This window comes from Hylobates moloch, unplaced genomic scaffold, assembly GCF_009828535.3.
Source record: "Hylobates moloch isolate HMO894 unplaced genomic scaffold, HMol_V3 SCAFFOLD_4, whole genome shotgun sequence".
NCBI lineage: Eukaryota > Metazoa > Chordata > Mammalia > Primates > Hylobatidae > Hylobates > Hylobates moloch.
In genome coordinates, this window is record NW_026652279.1 from 159,430,011 (window position 1) to 159,448,191 (window position 18,181).

At 44.0% G+C, this 18,181-nt stretch overlaps 1 long non-coding RNA gene across 1 annotated transcript; it reads right to left on the minus strand.

Annotated features, from left to right (window-relative positions):
• Nucleotides 1-1,678: 1,678 nt before the first annotated feature.
• On the minus strand, nucleotides 1,679-6,819 carry LOC131383176 (uncharacterized). Its single transcript, XR_009212991.1, has 4 exons — nucleotides 6,680-6,819; nucleotides 6,080-6,374; nucleotides 3,729-3,758; nucleotides 1,679-2,159 (listed from the first exon to the last, which is right to left on the minus strand). It is a non-coding gene; the product is annotated as an uncharacterized LOC131383176 (long non-coding RNA).
• Between the last annotated feature and the right edge of the window lie 11,362 nt (nucleotides 6,820-18,181).

The window sequence follows — 18,181 nt, forward strand, 5'->3', positions numbered from 1 at the left end:
AGCTTTTGCATTCTGCAGGAAACATGCCTCTTCCAATTTGGGATTGTTGTTGCAGGCTGGAAGTTCCTCCCTCTGCAAGATTCCATGGCTTTCATCCAAGACTGCATGGCCTCCTGATGTGCCAGTTCGGCTGAAGCCTGTCTATTTCTTCTTGCAACTTACTAAAAGCCACAAAAGTAATCAGCACACTCAGCCTGGTTTTTTTAGACTAAGAGCTTCCTAAACACTGGGCTGTGTGGCACACCAGTACGGTGACCGTCCATGCCCTGAGTCACAGACAGCTGGGCAGTGCCTGAGGTATTGAAAGCCTCCAGGCCAATTGCCTCTGGCAGGGAGCACCCTCATCTATTTAGATCAGTGGTGCCTGACACAGACTGTGTTTCTTGATGTCGATGAGGAAGCACCGTTGTAAAACTTCATTCTCTGCACCTCCCAGATCCAAAGTCTATAAGTGATTTGAGTCCAAAGGCACAAGAGGTACCTGACTCTGATTGGCCTGGGGTGGTGGGAGGGGACAAAATCATCCCTCCTGAATCCAGGGACAGAGGATGATTCATTCAGGAAGGAGGGGATGTTATACCCTAAATAAAGTGACACTTTAGGTTCACTGGCCCCAAGGCTCATCAACGTCCCAGACTCTGAGATTTCTGCTGTCTTCCACTCAGCCTCATGCATACCATTTACCTAATCAATTTTCTTCTGGCACCTTTCACTCCTCATCCCGGTTTCTATGCATTTATTTAATAGAGACAGGATCTTGCTCTATCACCCAGGCTAGCCTGCAATGAAACAATCATAGCACACTGTGACCTCGAACTCCTGGGCTTAAGCCATCCTCCCGCCTTGGCCTCCTGAGTGGCTGAGATTACAGGTGTTTGCCACCACACCTGGCCATGGTCCCAGTTTTTATGCTTGTCCAGACTCTTTCGGTTTCACAGAAACCCTGTGAAAACTAACTTAGGCAGAAAGAGTAATTAATGGCTCATGTTACAGGGAATTCTAGTATTTATGAATCAGTCACAGTCAAGTTTTAAGAAGAAAATTGCAAAACATGAAGCTGGCTTCTGACAAGTCCATCTAGGGATTCAAAGAAGGGAATCAGGACTCTGTGGGTTCCTATTTTGGCTCCCTGACCTCTGCTGGCATAACTATTAGGTGGGCTTCTTCCATATGGGAGCAAGACAGTTGCTGTCAGCCTTAGGCCTTCATCATGCTAACAGGTTGAGAGCCTAGATTAAAGGGAGCTGTCTTTCATGACAGATCTGCCAAGAGTCGCAGGGAGGACTCTGAGTGGCCTGGGGTGGTGGGAGGGGACAAGATAATCTCATCTGAATCCAGAAACTGAGGATGATTTCTTCAGGAAGGAGGGGGTGGTATGCCCTAAATAAAGTGGTAATGAGCAGATAAGAGCCCTGTATCCACTGGAGTGGGGGAGCTGGGGGTTTGGTTTGTGCAGCTGCTTAATCTGGCAGTGAGGAAATCTTTATGAAGTTCAAGAGCTTCTTATAGAGTTAGAAGGATAGCCAGCCTTTAGATCAGGGGCTGGCAAACTTTTTCCATAAAGGCCAGAAAGTAAATATTTTAGGCTTCATGAACCTTGTGGTCTCTGCCCCAGTTACCCAACTCCACAGTAATATCACTAAGCAACCATAGACAATACCTATACAGTGAACATGGCTGTATTGTGATGAAACTTTATTTACACAAACAGGTGGCAGGCTAGATTTGTACCTGGGAGCCATAGTTGGTTGACCTCTGACCTAAGTGAGTGATTTTGGTAAACTGGGTGAGTGGTAAGAACCATAGAATAGAGTTCAAACAGGACAAGTTTAAGGGAGTAACACAAAGGGATAAAAAGAAACTACAGCCGTCTTATGTGAATATGTAGCGTCGACAGAAAGAGATGAAGGAGCCATCCTGGACTGTGGGCTGTAATACATAATTGTAGTTCAAGATAAAGGCAAGGTCCAAAATACATCTATAACTGGTAAGAGCACAAGGAGATGAACCTGTCTGCAGAGGATTCAGGCCTTCCAGGAACATCACTGTGGCCCTTCATGAAAAGGGGGTCATAGAAGACCATCTGTGAGGAATCATGAGCTCTGGAAGGTCAGGGTGCAAGTTTATTTTTTTTCTTTGTGACCCCAACAGTGTTCCCACTGTAAGAATATAAAAGAATCATTTAGAAAATACTTGTTTATAAGTCAGACACAGGCAAGCTTTAATAGAGAATACTGAGTTTTAATAATAGAATTATTTAGAAAATACTTAGGCAGAGCATGGTGGTGGCTCACACCTGTAATCCCAGCACTTTGGGAGGCTGAGGTGGGAGGATCACTTGAGGTCAGGAGTTCGAGACCAGCCTGGGCAACATAGTGAAACCCGTCTCTACTAAAAATACAAAAATTAGCCAGGCATGGTGGTGCATGCCTGTAATCCCAGCTACTCGGGAAGGTGAGGCAGGAGAATCACCTGAACCCAGGAGGCGGCGGTTGCAGTGAGCTGAGATCACGCCACTGCACTCCAACCTGGATGAGAGTGAGACATTGTCTCAAAAAAACAAAAACAAAAACAAAAAAATATAAAAATTAGCCAAGTGTGGTGACATGCACCTGTAGTCCCAGCTACTTGGGAGGCTGAGGTGGAAAGATCACCTGAGCCTGTGGAGGTCAAGGCTGCAGTGAGCCATGATCACGCTACTGCACTCCAGCCTGAGCGACAGAGTGAAACCCTCCAACCAAAAAAAAAAAAAAAAAAGCCAGGTAAAGTGTGTAGCAGTATGTGCCTGTAGTCCCAACTACTTGGAAGGCTGAGACAGGAGAATCCCTTGAGCCCAGGGGTTCCAGGATACAGTGAGCCATGATCACGCCACTGTACTCCAGCCTGGGTGACACAGAGAGACCCCGTCTCTAAAAAAAAAAAAAAAAAAAAGCTTAAAAATATAGGGAAATCAGCTGGGCGTGGCAGCTCATGCCTATAATCCTAGCACTTTGGGAGGCCAAAGCAGGCAGATCAGTTGAGGCCAGGAGTTCGAGACCAGCCTGGCCAACATGGCAAAACCTGTCACTACTAAAAATACAAAAAAATTAGCCAGGCATGGTGGCACAGGCCTGTAGTCCCAGCTACGCTGGAGGCTGAGGCAGGAGAATTGCTTTAACCTGGGAGGCAGAAGTTGCAGTGAGCTGAGATTGCCCCCTGCACTCCAGCCTGTGTGACACAGCAAGATTCCATCTCAAAAAAAAAAAAAAAAAAGAGAAATTGGCACTTATATACCACTAGTAGAAATACAAATTAGTGGCCGCGCGCGGTGGCTCACTCCTGTAATCCCAGCACTTTGGGATGCCGAGGCGGGCGGATCACGAGGTCAGGAGATCGAGACCATCCTGGCTAACACGGTGAAACCTCGTCTCTACTAAAAATACAAAAAATTAGCTGGGTGAGGTGGCGGGCGCTTGTAATCCCAGCTACACGGGAGGCTGAGGCAGGAGAATGGCGTGGACCCTGGGGGGCAGAGCGTGCAGTGAGGCAAGATCACGCCACTGCACTCCAGCCTGGGCGACCGACAGTGAGACTCCGTCTCAAAAAAAAAAAAAAAAAGGAAATATAAATTAGTATGATTTTCCTAGAGGGACCTTTAGTGAAACAAGAAAACCTTTCAAATCTTCATACTTTTTAAATAAATTTTTACTTTGAGATATTATACTTAGGATATAATTACAACTACTTACAAATGTATATATGAAGATGAGATCATATTGCTGTTTATAAGAGAGAAAAAATAGAAAAATGCTTCAAATACACAATTATAACCATTTGGCTAAAAATTATGCTACAATCATAGAATGGTAGAAATTCTATCTAGCATTAAATTATTGCGCAAATTGATATTGACATACTTATGAGAGATGTTGATGGTTCACATATGGATAAGCGAGAAAAGCAAGTTATTGGAAAGTATTTATATTATGATAACATTTTTCATTCATGTATATGTAGAATTCTGCTTCTGGATATGGCTGACTACTTTATTTCAGAACAATCCTGCCATTAAAAATGACTGGAAAAGCTAGACAGAATAGTTAACAAGGGAAAATCTAAAACCCATGTGCTTGGAATTATCAGAGAACTAGCAAGGCAATTTGTAGAGCCAAGATCCAGAAGAGACGGAAGCTAAGAGGCAAGCCTGGCACCAGGCACCGCGTCTCTCCTTGAGGCAGTTGCTAATTTGGAAGACAACCGAGTGGCAAAAGGGAAAAACAGAGGCTTAGCACTTTGACAGGGCCAGGTGGGCACAGTTTGGGTTTCAGTGCCCTCTATGGAAGAGAAGTTCTGGCGAACAATCCAGGCTTTTGATTGGGACCACAAAGCACTCCATTCTTACAGTAAGGGTGAATGGAAAATAGACTAACTCTCACAAGGAATGAAGTCCAGCTTCAAATCAGCTCAAAAAATTAGATTAAGATCATATGCCCCTAGCCCACTTCTATTTATTTATTATTTATTTATTTATTACATTGAGATGGAGTCTCATTCTGTCTCCCAGGCTGGAGTGCAGTGGCGCAATCTTGGTTCACTGCACGCTCTGCCACGGGGGTTCAAGCGATTTTCCTGCCTCAGCCTCCCAAGTAGCTGGGACTATAGGTGAGCGCCACCATACCCAGCTAATTTTTTTGTATTTTTAGTAGAGATGGGGTTTCGCCATGTTGACCAGGCTGGTCTCGAACTCCTGACCACAGGTGATCCACCCGCCTCGGCCCCGCAAAGTGCTAGGATTACAGGCGTGAGACACCGTGCCCGGCCTCCCCTAGCCCACTGTATGCCGGAAGTAAACATAAATCCTCTCTGGAGGAAGATACTATCATCTAAAGCCTCAAACCATCTCTATATTTTTTCATACACAATGTGTGGTACTCAATAAAAAATACTCCAGGCAAAGTAGAAAAGTAGCATAGAACTTACAAAATAAAATCAGGTATACAAGAAGACAACACTTGACAAAAGCCGGGAGAAGAAGCATACAATGAGAACTGATGCATAGGAGACATGGAAGTGCTGAGCATGAAATTAGAATCAACATGACTAACGCATTCAAGAGATTAAATGACAAGATGGAGAATTTTGAGACAATTGGAAACTATAAAAAAGAGTTAAAATTCTGGCCAGGTGTGGTGGCTCATGCCACCAACCTTGCAATGAGCCAAGATCATGCCACTGAACTCCAGCCTGGGTGGCAAAGCAAGACTCCGTCTCAAAAAAAAAAAAAAAAAAAAAAAGAAAGAAAGAAAATCTACAAATGAAAATACAATAGTTCAATGTTAAAAACAAAACAAAACCAAACAAAAAAAACTAATGCGGTTAAAAGCTGATTAGGCTGGGTGCGGTGGCTCACACCTATAATCCCAGCACTTTGGGAGGCCGAGGCAGGCGAATCACCTGAGGTTAGGAGTTGGAGACCACCCTGGCCAACATGGAGAAACCTCATTTCTACTAAACATACAAAAATTAGCCAGGTGTGGTGGCACATGCCTCTAGTCCCAGCTACTCGGGAGGCTGAGGCAGGAGAATCACTTGAACCCAGGAGGCAGAGGTTGCAGTGAGCTGAGATCACGCCACTGCACTCCAGCCTGGCTGACAGAGCAAGACTCTGTCTCAAAAAACAAACAAACAAAAAGAGCTAATTGGATACAACTGAAGAGAGATTTAATAAACGGAGAAACACTGTGTGTGTGTTTGTGTGTATGTGTGTGTATGCACTGATGCACTGATGCTCAATATATAATGTTGAATAAAAGAAGGCAGGTATAAAAGAATACTATAAATACCAAGGAATACTGCATGGTTCTACTTACATAAAGTTCAAAATCAGACAAAACTAATCTATAGTGTCAGACATCCACAGAGTGGTTACATTTAGGAAAGATAAAGAGAACAAGGTGTGGGAATAAAGGGGGGGTGGGGGGGCTATGTCTTGACCTAAGGTATGGTTGGTTACACTATTGAATCCACTTTGAGTTATTTATCAAGCTGTTCATGATTTGTGTATTTCTCTCTGTGTGTTACATGTCAATAAAATACTTACTAATATATATGTGGGCTAGGGGTGTGGTGGCTCATGCCCGTAATTTCAGCAACTTGGGAAGCCAAGGCAGGAGGATCACTTGAGCCCAGGAGTTTGAGACCAGCCTGAGCAAGGTGGTGAGACTCCATCTCTACAAAAAATTAAAACATTTATCCAGGCATGATGGTGCACACCTGTAGTCCCAGCTATTCAGGAGGTTGATGTGGGAGGATTGCTTGACCCCAGAAGGTTGAGGCTGGAGTGAGCCAAGATGGCACTGCAGTACTCCAGCCTGGGCAACAGAAGGAGACCCTGTCTGAAAAAAAAAAATAAAGTAAAATTTAAAAATGTATATACACACATGTAAATCTGAAATGCTATTAATAGAGGTTATCTTTGAGCAGTATGGGTAAGTTTTTTGTTTTTTTCTACAGTAGTCATGGATTCTTTTTGAAAAAGGAAATTGAAAAAAGAAAAAGATGGCCGGGTGCGGTGGCTTATGCCTATAATCCCAGCACTTTGGGAGGCCAAGACAGGCAGACCACCTGAGGTCAGGAGTTCAAGACCAGCCTGGAATGCAACATGGTGAAACCCCATCTCTACTAAGAATACAAAAATTACCTGGGCAAGGTGGCGGGCACCTGTAATCCCAGCTACTTGGGAGGCTGAGGCAGGAGAATCCCTGGAACCGGGGAGGCGGAGGTTGCAGTGAGCCAAGATCACACCACTGCACTCCAGCCTGGGGGACAGAGCGAAACTCCATCTCTAAAAGTAAAAAGAAAAAAGGAAACAAAAGAAAAAGAAGAAAGTAAATGCTGACCAGTATTTATTTATTAAAATTCTTCTGATGCCAGAGTGAAAGGAAAAGGCATTTAGATTTGGTTTTAGAAAGAACCTCCTAGATCTAAATGTAGTTAAACAGATAAAATCATGGATCCTTCTTCCCTGGAGGCCTTTCAAAATAGCATAATTGTTATGTATGGTCTTCACTGAAGCTGTGGCTGTAAACCAGAGAACCTCTTAAGATTCATTTTGAATCTATGATCCTATAGTTTTTGATATGAGAGAGATATAGTCAAGGATATTCTTTTATGGTAGGTTTATCTTAAAGCAGTGAGCTAGGGAGGGGCCAGGAAAAATATGTAATTACATCTTCACAGTCTATAGAAGTCCCATAATTATAGACAAACTGTAACAAATTAGCATAAATACCATTCATGAACAATTATAAACTGAGTGCCGTCATGAATCAGACTGATCAGAAAACTAGGATACGATGGTAAACAAAATGAAATCCATGTTCTCATGGAGGATATATTCTACTCTGAAACAAACAAATACACAGCACATCAAATGGTAATAAAGTGTGATGAAGAAAACCAAAGCAGAATAAAGATAAAAAAGGATGGCGGGAGGGTTGTACAGGGTGAGCTAGTTTAGACAGGACAGACAGGGAAGTCCTCTGTGTCTCGGGACGTCTGGGTGGACACCTGGATGAAGAGAGGAGTGACCCAAGTGGCTTTCTACACTTGAGCAGTCCAGGAAGAGGGAGTGTGCCTGGAACATTTCTGAAGTCACGAGAAGGTGTGTCTGGGGCAGTGTGAGCAGGCAAGGGAGCATGGTAAGAGATGGTGTCTCCTAGAGCAGATCATGTAGGGACCTGTGATCCACCCTAAGGACTTTGAACTGATCTTTGGGAGATGGGAAGCTGCTGGGGAGCTTGGAACAGAGGCAGGAGATGATCTGGCTGAAGTTTTAAATGTATCGGGCTGGCTGCCCAGTGGAGAACTGATGGTGCCAGGACCACTGTGGGGTAAGACCAGTGAGAGGCCTTTGCTCTTCTCTAGGTAGGACGTGATGGGGGACTGGACCACAAAGGTATTACAGGAATTGTGAAATGGAATATAATTCTGGATCTGTTTTGAAGGCAAAGACAATAGGATGTGTTGCTGGAGTAGATGTAGAGTATAAGAGAAAGAGAAGAGTTGAGGATGATTCTAGGGTTTAGGGGGTGAGAAACTAGTAGATTGGAGATGCAACGCTCTTTGAAATGGGATAGTCTTGAGATGTGCAGTCTGGGGGTATGGGCGGCATTAGAATCAACTCACTTCTGTTATTACAGAGGAGGAAGCAACTCAAAAGATAGGGCAGCAGAATGGACGAGGAATACCAGGCCCACTTTTTTTCTTTTTTGAGACAGATTCTTGCTCTGTCCCCCAGGCTGGAGTGCAGTGGTGTGATCTCGGCTCACTGCAACCTCTGCCTCCTGGGTTGAAGTGATTCTCCTGCCTCACCCTCCCAAGTAGCTGGAAATAACAGGCGCGTGCCATCACACCTGGCTAATTTTTGTATTTTGAGTAGAGACGGGGTTTCACCATGTTAGCCAGGCTGGTCTCCAACTCCTGACCTCAGGTGATCCACCTACCTCAGCCTCCCAAAGTCCTGGGATTAAAGGCATGAGCCACCTCGCCTGGCCCAGGCTCACATTTTGATAGCACCTTTACAAATTAGGCACACCACATAGAGGTTTATAATCCTATCAGTTTTCTTTGTAAACTTACAGAGCTTTTTTTTTTTTTATTATGGCTAAATAGATAAAAGTTAACATTTGCCATGTTTGCCATGTTTAGCATACAGTTCAGGGGCATCAGTACACTCACCTTGTTTCGCTACAGTCCCCACCCTCCATCTCCAGAACTTTTGCATCTTCCCAAACTAAAACTTTGTGTCCATGAATCCGTAACTCCCACCTTCCTCCTGCCAGCCCCATAACCGCCATTCCACTTTCTCTCTATGAATCCTGCCCCTCTGGGTACTCACGTAATCCTATGAATTTTAAAAGGTATTCATTATTCATGTTGCTCAAATCACTTTTCTTTTAGCAATTGTGCATTTTAACAGGGTTACAGTTAAGGCAAACCATAATCTGCATACCTGGAATCCGTTTTAGGTCATACGCATCCTTACCTCTGACCTTTCGTTTACCTTCCTTTACCTTTACCTTCCTGGAAGGCATCACTCCTTCTGGGAAGCTCCACCTCACCTCTTGCACCTCCAATTAGGTATTCCTCCTTCAGTTTCCATAGCACCTCAAGGGGCCTGCTATCATATTTCTTACCAAATATACTATATTATGATCATCTCTTTTTTTTTCTGGCTCATCAGATAGACAAGTTCAATTATCTTTGTGTACCCAGTAGCTGACTTAGGACTTGACACTCAAGAAAATGTGAAAGGAAAGACGGTGGGCTGGGAGGAAAGGAAGCCAGGAAAGATCTAGAATACATTGTCTTTCCATTACCTGAAGGTTATGGGATTGCAATAAGGCCACCTTGCTTCGGTTTACTCCCGGTCCATTAAGCCAGATGAGATGTAGGTGTATTCCAGAAATGTTGTCCAGTGTGATGAAATGGAAAATCATTATATGATAACTTCTGGAAGCATCCTAATATCTTCCCACTATTGTAATTGTATTGAGACTGGAATTATGGGCCATAGCTGTCCAGCGAACTTTCTGAAATGATGGAAATGTTCTGTATCTGTGCTGCCAGTAGAGTAGCTGCCAGCCACGAGTGGCTATTTGGATAGCTCAGTTATGGACTCTTAATATGGGAAGTCATATTTTCTAATTTCCTCACTTAACAGATGAAGAAACTCTGTCTTAAAGAAGCAGTGTTAGGCCAGGCGTGGTGGCTCACACCTGTAATCCCAGCACTTTGGGAGGCTGAGATGGATGGATCACTTGAGGTCAGGAATTCGAGACCAGCCTGACCAACATAGTGAAACCTCATTTCTACTAAAAATACAAAATTAGCTGGGTGTGGTGGCACATGCCTGTAATCTCAGCTACTTGGGAGGCTGAGGCAGAAGAATCACATGAACCCAGGAGGTGGAGGTTGCACTGAGCCAAGATCACACCACTGCACTCCAGCCTGGGCAACAAGAGTGAAATTCCATTTCAAAAAAAAAAGAAAAAAAAAAAGCAGTGTTGGCTGAGCACAGTGGCTCACACCTGTAATCCCAGCACCACTTTGGGGGCCCAGGAGTTCGAGACCAACCTGGGCAACATAGAGAAACTCCATCTCTACAAAACAATACAAAAATTAGCCAGGTATGGCAGCACACACCTGTAGTCCCAGCTACTCAGGAGGCTGAGGTAGGAGGATCCCTTGAGCCTGGGAGGTGGAGGTTGCAGTGAAAAGAGATGGGAGATCGTGCCACTGCATTCCAGCCTGGGTGACAGAGGGAGACCTGTCTAAAAAAAAAAAAAAAAAAAAAAGAAGCAGTGTTATTTGCCCAACTTCCTATGTCCCAATTTGGTCACTACTCATTCCTAATGTGACCTTTATGTTCAAATCCTTTTCTTCTGTAGAAATTTTGCATTTTCAGATAGCAGACCAAATGTAATCCTTACAGACTAGTAAGTTATAAGCCACTTAACAAAAGACCGTAAGTGCAACTATATTCAGAAAAATGTGATTTTCTCAATAAAGAATCTTAAAAGTTATGATGTTTGTAATAAGTGATATACTATGTCTCATCTGATGATGATTTGTCTTAAGTGGAATTGTTTGTTGAGTCTCAGAACTAGCTGCACATAACCTTGCTCTAGTGGTAAAGTGAATATCTGAACAAAGAACCCAATTTCTGAGACTTTACATTCTCCCCTAGAGAATAATGAAGTGGGGACACATAAAATAACCGAAAAATGACTATGTGGAGTAAATATCACTTCTGCTGTCAAAAGCACCTTCACATCTGTATAGCTTATGCCTTGGGGCAAAGGGGCTGGAGTTGTATGCTTAGGTGACAGTGGTCGGGCAGGAACGGTGGAGGGCTGAGGGGATGATAGGACATTCTCCTGTAATAATCAACACAACTCTTGTGAACCTGCTGAGTACCAAGCCCCATAGCCCAGAGAACCTTCTTTTCAATAGCTTAGACTAAGCTCTATTTCTCTTTGTACTTTTCTTGCATATTCACACAACAAATCTCCAATGCTAGATGGACCAAATGTTCACCTGTTGCATCCTGCCCTTGGGTAGCTGAGTAGCTGGGGTAAATCTCTCTGTACGGCCCGCTGGCTATAGGCTTCAGGTCACTAGTCTGTCTGTCTGTCTCTCTCCCTTTCTCTCTTGTTTTAGAGATGGGGTCTTGCTATGTTGCCCAGGCTGGTCTCAAACACTTGGTCTCAAGCTATCCACCCACCTTGGCCTCCCACAGTCCTGGGATTATAGGCGTGAGCAGCCATGCCTGGCCAGGGTCACCAGTCTCAAATGGGCCCTAACTCTGCCTGCAGACACCTCTGCTGCTCTAGGTGGTCATTCTTCCTGTGCCCTTTACCGCCCAGCACTCCCACTTCCACCCATCTCTCTTAGCCATGACCTTCACTCCTGCTTTTCCAAGAACAGAATCCATCAGAAGAGAGATCGTTCTGAATCTCACCACGTCTGTAAACCTATTGACACTGGTCCAAATCCTCTCTTGTTGTTATAAAGGGGATGTGCCCTTTCTCATGTCTCAGTCCACTTCCTCCACCGCCCCCTTCTCAGTGACCTCATGCTATCTCTGGTTCCCTATCACTTCTGTATCTTAAGTTTCTCATTTTGACTCAGTCTTTCCAATCAGCATTCAAACATGCTCATGCCTCTTCCATTTTAAAAGAAACAAAAACAGGACAGGTGTGGTGGCTCAGCCTGTAATCCCAACACTTTGGGAGGCTGAGGTGGGTGGATCACGAGGTCAGGAGTTCAAGACCAGCCTGGCCAAGATGGTGAAATCCCATCTCTACTAAAAATACAAAAATTAGTAGGCGTGGTGGCGGGCGCCTGTAATCCCAGCTACTCGGGAGGCTGAGGCAGAGAATTGCTTGAACCGGGGAGGCGGAGCTTGCAGTGAGCCGAGATTGCGCCACTGCACTCCAGCCTGGGCAACAGAGCGAGATTCCGTCTCAAAAAAGAGAAAAAAGAAAAACAAACTTCTCTCCACCTCACATACCTCTCCATCTACCATTGCAGTATCTCTTTCCCTCCACAAACTTCTTGGAAGTGTGTTCCATTCCTTTACCTTATCCTCCCTTCTCAGACCCCTCCAACCTGGTGCACACCCCCACCAGTCCTCAGAAACCATGTAACCATATTCAATTCACCAATAACCTAGGCAGATATAGTTCATGGGCAATTTGCAGCCCTCTGTCTTTTCACCACCGCACCTGACATGGTTGGCTATGCTGGTTCTGGAAGCAATCTCTTCCACTGACATTTGTATTATAATGTTCTTCTGGTTGCCTCTGACCTTTGAGGTTTCTCCTTTTTAGTATCCCCAGTGGGCTTAATAAGTATTACCCATCCTTTATTTTATTTTATTTTATTTATTATTTTATTTTTTTTTATTTTTTGAGATGGAGTCTTGCTCTGTCGCCCAGGCTGGAGTGCAGTGGCGCAATCTCAGTTCACTGCAAGCTCCACCTCCCGGGTTCACGCCATTCTCCTGCCTCGGCCTCCCAAGTAGCTGGGACTATAGGCGCCTGCCACCACGCCCGGCTAATTCTTGTATTTTTAGTAGAGACAGGGTTTCAACATGTTATCCAGGATGGTCTTGATCTCCTGACCTTGTGATCAGTCCGCCTCAGCCTCGCAAAGTGCTGGGATTATAGGCGTGAGCCACCGCACCCGGCTATTTTATTTTATTTTATGTTAGTTTATTTTTTGAGACGGAGTCTCACCTGTCACCCAGGCTAGAATGCAGTGGCACTAGCTCGGCTCACAGCAACCTCTGCCTCCCGGGTTCAAGCAATTCTCCTGCCTCAGCCTCCCAAGTAGCTGGGATTACAGGCACGCACCACCACACCCACCTAATTTTTCATATTTTTAGTAGAGACGGGGGTTTCACCATGTTGGCCAGGCTGGTCTCAAACTCTTGACTTCAAGTTATCTTCCTGCTTCAGCTTCCCAAAGTGCTGGGATTACAGGTGTGAGCCACCACGTCCAGCCTTACCCATCCTTTAAATACTAGAAGCCCTAAAGGGCCAGTTCCACACTCTGTCATCCTCTCGCTCCTCTTTGCTCCCTTGGGTCTACTATACCACTGGCTTTACCTAATGATTTCCAGTGTACATCTCTAGCCCTCTCTCCTGAGCTCAAGACTTAGAAATCCATCTCCCTGCCCACTCCATTTGGATGTTTCCTAAGCTCAGGAGCTCCCCCTAGAAACTCACTTCTCTTGTTCCCAACATCGACTAATCAGACCACACAATCCCTCCTGCTCAAGAACATGGGACCCATCCTTGGTGATCCTTGGGTCCCCTCCTCCTGGTCAGTCAGGGAGTCCTATTATCCTAAATAAATGATCCTAAATTTCAGAGCTTTCTAAATAGTTCTCAAATGCATCCATTTCCTCCATCTGTGCTGTTATCATCCTACCCGAAACCCTTGCTACTCGGTGTGGTTCAGCACTAGGAACATCATTATTTACCTGGGGGCTTGTTAGAAATGCGGTGGCTCAGGTCGGGCACGGTGGCTCACGCCTGTAATCCCAGCACTTTGGGAGGCCAAGGTGAGAGGATCACTTGAGGTCAGGAGTTCAAGACTAGCCTGGCCAACATGGTGAAACCCTGTCTCTACTAAAAATACAAAAATTAGCCGGGCATGGTGGTGCGTGCCTGTAATCCCAGCTACTTGGAAGGCTGAGGCAGGAGAGTCGACTGAACCTGGGAAGTGAAGGTTGTAATGAGCCAAGGTCATACCACTGCACTCCAGCCTGGGCAACAGAGTGAGACTCCATCTCAAAACAAACAAACAAACAAACAAACAAACAAAATGCAGTGTCTCAGGTGCATCCCAGACACTGATTCTATTAATCAGAATTTACATTTCATGCAACTGCAGGTCATTTGCATGCACTTGAAAGTTTGAGAACATCTCTCTAAACCACTGTTATCTCTTCCCTGGTCTCCCTGCTTCACTCTTGCCCCTTCCAGTAGATTCTCCACCAGCAAACCAAATCACCTCTCTCACATACCAAAAGCCCTTCAATGGCATCCTATTTTTCTTAGAATAAAGTCTATTCTACCTAGTCTTCCTTTAATAAGCTAGTGATTGAAGATACTGCTGTCTTTTGTCTTTCATCTTTACTAAATCTCTTTTGAGACAAAAAAATTGACAGCTTTAATTTTTAAAAAGGACCTTAAATCGATAAATGTTTTAATTTTTTTCTTTTTTCTACAAATGTTACATTTGCTTTGCAAAAGGACTATTTTTCAGTTCGTGCCATTATTTTGTATAAGAAATGTACACGAAAAGCCCTTAATTATTAAAGAAGTTGTCTTCTTTGGAAAACCCAATACATTATGCTCTGAAAGCTCCAGAGAAACCCCTTGGATAGATGGGATTAAAGTCTGAATGTTTTAATGCATGGAAAATAAAACTCTTTCTAATTTCATTTTCGTATCAGGAAGACAGTCCCCTAGACATGACAGCCACTTCTTTAAAAGAACATCATCTGATGTGCCCAGATATGTTACAAACAGGCTCAGCCTTCTGTTTCCATTCCCAGGTCAAAAGCCAGTGTGCGAAAATGTTGTTGTCATAGGTAACCTATGTTCTAGGAAAACAAAGGCACTCTGTTCAGAGTCCAAAACTCAATTTTTAAAAAATGTCTATTTCATTAGTTCAAATGCAAAGGAAAAGAAATATTTGGGAATAGAAATACTTTATAAAGCTACAGGTTTCCATCCCAAATGTAAAATTCAATGTGGATTCTCTTCAAAAGCTTTCTATACCTTGTAATTTGCAGTGGGGTTGGGGGGACTGCTGAGAGACCTTCACGAAGTATGTCTGGAATGTTGACTGAAATCCTCAGGCACTGCTGCTTTCAGGCAGCAGAGCCCAAGATACTGCCAGCAGGCTGCAGAAGAGCATCTCCAGGATGGCATTGACCCCTCCACATCACTGGGTGGCCATCATTAGTGCCCTCGTAGGGCAGTGTCTTCTTGCCAGAGAGGGCCACAAGCAAAGGCAAGATTTTCATTTTTTTTTTCTTTTCAGAGACAGCATCTCAGCCTGTCACCCAGGCTGGATGCAGTGGTGTGATCATAGCTCACTGCAGCCTCAAACTCCTGGCCTCAAGTGATCCTCCCATCTCAGCCTCCCAGGTAGCTGGGACAATAGGCATGTACCACCACACCCTGCTGATTTTTATTTTTTGTAGAGATGGGGTCTCACTATGTTACCCAGCTGGTCTTGAACTCCTGGCCTCAAGTGATCTTCCCACCTTGGCCTCTCATAGTGCTGGAGTTATAAGTGTGAGCCACCACACCCAGCCAAAGGCAAGATTTTCTAGGGACAAATTCAGGAGAGATGACAGTGGCTTCTGCAAAGTAGGAACCAAAGAATCTGAAATCTGTGATGGGTTTGAGGGGACAGAACTTGAGGGGAGGGGAGGAGAAGAATAAAAAATACTCAAACAACACAGGGAAGGAAGCCAGTCAGAAGGACCCCATATTACGTAATTCCATCCATAGGAAAAATCCAGAATAGACAAAGCCGTAAAGACAGAAAAGAGATTCATGGTTGCCTAGGGCTAGGGGGAAAGGATGGGGGAGCTGAGGGTTGATAGCTAAAGGGTACAGGGTTTCTTTTTGGCATAATGAAAATATCCTAAGTTTTATAATAGCGATGGCTGCACAACTCTGTGAATATACTAAAAGGTAATGAATTGTATACTTGAAGTTGATGAATTGTATGGGATGCAAATTATGTCTCAATAAACCTGTTAAACAGTAAAAATAAATAAAAAGAAAAATTTAAAAATACCCCCCTCAAAAAAGGCAAGAAAGAAGGTTTTAAAGATTTTGAACAGTTATTTCTTGTGATGCATATATACAGCTGTTTCTCAATTTTTTTCCCCAAATCAGTTATCAATCATTGGCTTCCTGCTATATGACATGAAGATTTAACTTCTTACACACAATCCCCCCCAGAGCCCCCATGCACACATATACTTTCTCCTCCTACCATCCTCCCATTATAGCTGTATTGTAATTTTTGGTGAGATCAATATTCAGCATTGATGACTCTCACATTTATATCTCCAGCAGAATTCTTTCTGGACTCTGGACCATATCCAGGTGCTTACTGAACATCTATACTTTAATACTAATAAGCACCTCAACCTTCATTTTCCAAAACAGAGCTCTCAATCCTCCCTCCAACTCCTGTTCCTCCCATTGCCTTTTCCATCTCAGTAAATGGCAAGGCCATTTTCCCAGTGGCTCAAGTCAAAATCCCTAGGGCTATCTTTGACTTCGCTCTTATTCTCCCATCTATATCTGATCTGAGAGCAAATCCATTTGGCTCTACCTTTAAAATATATCCAGAATCTGATGCCTTCTCACCACCTCCATGATAACCCCTTGGTCAAAGACGCCATTGTCTCTCTCCTGAATAGAGACAGCCATGGCCTTCCAGTTAGTTTTCTTGCTTCTATCCTTGGTCCCGTTTAGTCTAGTTTCAACAGAGTGATCCAGTTAAAGGTCAGACCATGCCACTTCTCTGCTCCAAAGCCTCCAGTGTCTCCCCATTGCTCTAGAAGAGCACAGGCCAGAGCCTCACAAAAGCCTGCAAGGCCCTGCATGATCCAGCCTCGGTCAACTGTCTGGCCTCTTCTCTGGCTGATTTGCTCTCTGGCTCACTCTGCTCTAGCCATATCTGCCTCATTGCTGTTTCTCAAACACTCAATGCACCAGGCATGCTGCTGCCTCCAAGCCTAGGAGAGAACCTTACCTAACATCCTCCTTTGATACCCACTGGTTTTGTTCTCGCACTTTTTTGTTTGTTTGAGATGGCGTCTCACTCTGTCACCCAGTCTAGAGTACAGTGGTGGGATCTCATCTCACTGCAATCTCCACCTCCTGGGTTCAAGTGATTCTTCTGCCTCAGCCTCCCTTGTAGCTGGGATTACAGGCGCCCACCACCACGCCTGGCTAATTTTTGTATTTTTGGTAGAGACGGGGTTTCACCATGTTGGCTAGACTGGTCTCAAACTCCTGACTTCAGGTGATCTGCCTGCCTTGGCCTCCCAAAGTGCTGGGATTACCGGTGTGATCCACCATGCCCAGTCTGTTCTGGCACCTTCTGACTCAATTGTTACCTTCTTAGTGAGGCTTTCACTGGCCACCATATCTAAAACTTGCAACCTCCCCCATTCCTGACACTCTCAATGCCCCTTCCCTGCTTTATCTTACTTTGAAAAAACTCATCATCATCTCATATAGTATATACATATTTTATATGTTTTTATTTGTATTTATTATGTATGCAAAGAGTCTTCAAAAAGTTCATGGAAAATACATATTGTGAAAAAACTATGCATGGATTTCAACATTTTTTTTTGCACCAAAATAAAACTCATACTAACTTGGTATAAACTGGTTAAACAAGATCTAGTTTAAAGCACTAAAGATAAGATGTCAGTTTGAAAAGAGCCCCTATCAGACTGGATTAAGAAAATGTGGCACATATACACCATGGAATACTATGCAGCCATAAAAAAAGGATGAGTTCATGTCCCTCGTACGGACGTGGGTGAAGCTGGAAACCATCATTCTGAGCAAACTATTGCAAGGACAGAAAACCAAACACTGCATGTTCTTGTTCATAGGTGGGAATTGAACAATGAGAAACTTGGACACAGGATGGGGAACAGCACACACCAGGGCCCGTCATGGGGTGGGGGGAGGGGGGAGGGATAGCATTAGGAGATATACCTAATGTAAATGATGAGTTAATGGATGCAGCACACCAACGTGGCACATGTATACATACGTAACAAACCTGCATGTTGTACACATGGACCCTAGAACTTAAAGTATAATAAAAATAAAAAAAATAATAAAAAAATTTAAAAAAAGAAATAAAAGAGCCCCTATCAGAGCAACTTGAATTCTGCTACAATTGAAGCAAGAACAAACATAAAATTTATGGTGACAGGTGGAAGAAGGGTGATGTTTTATGAAAAGTTTATGGAGACAATGCCCCCAAAGAAATCTCCAGTTTACAAATGGATAACTCATTTTAAGAAGGGATGAGAAGATCTTGAAGATGAAGCCTGCAGTGACAGACTATC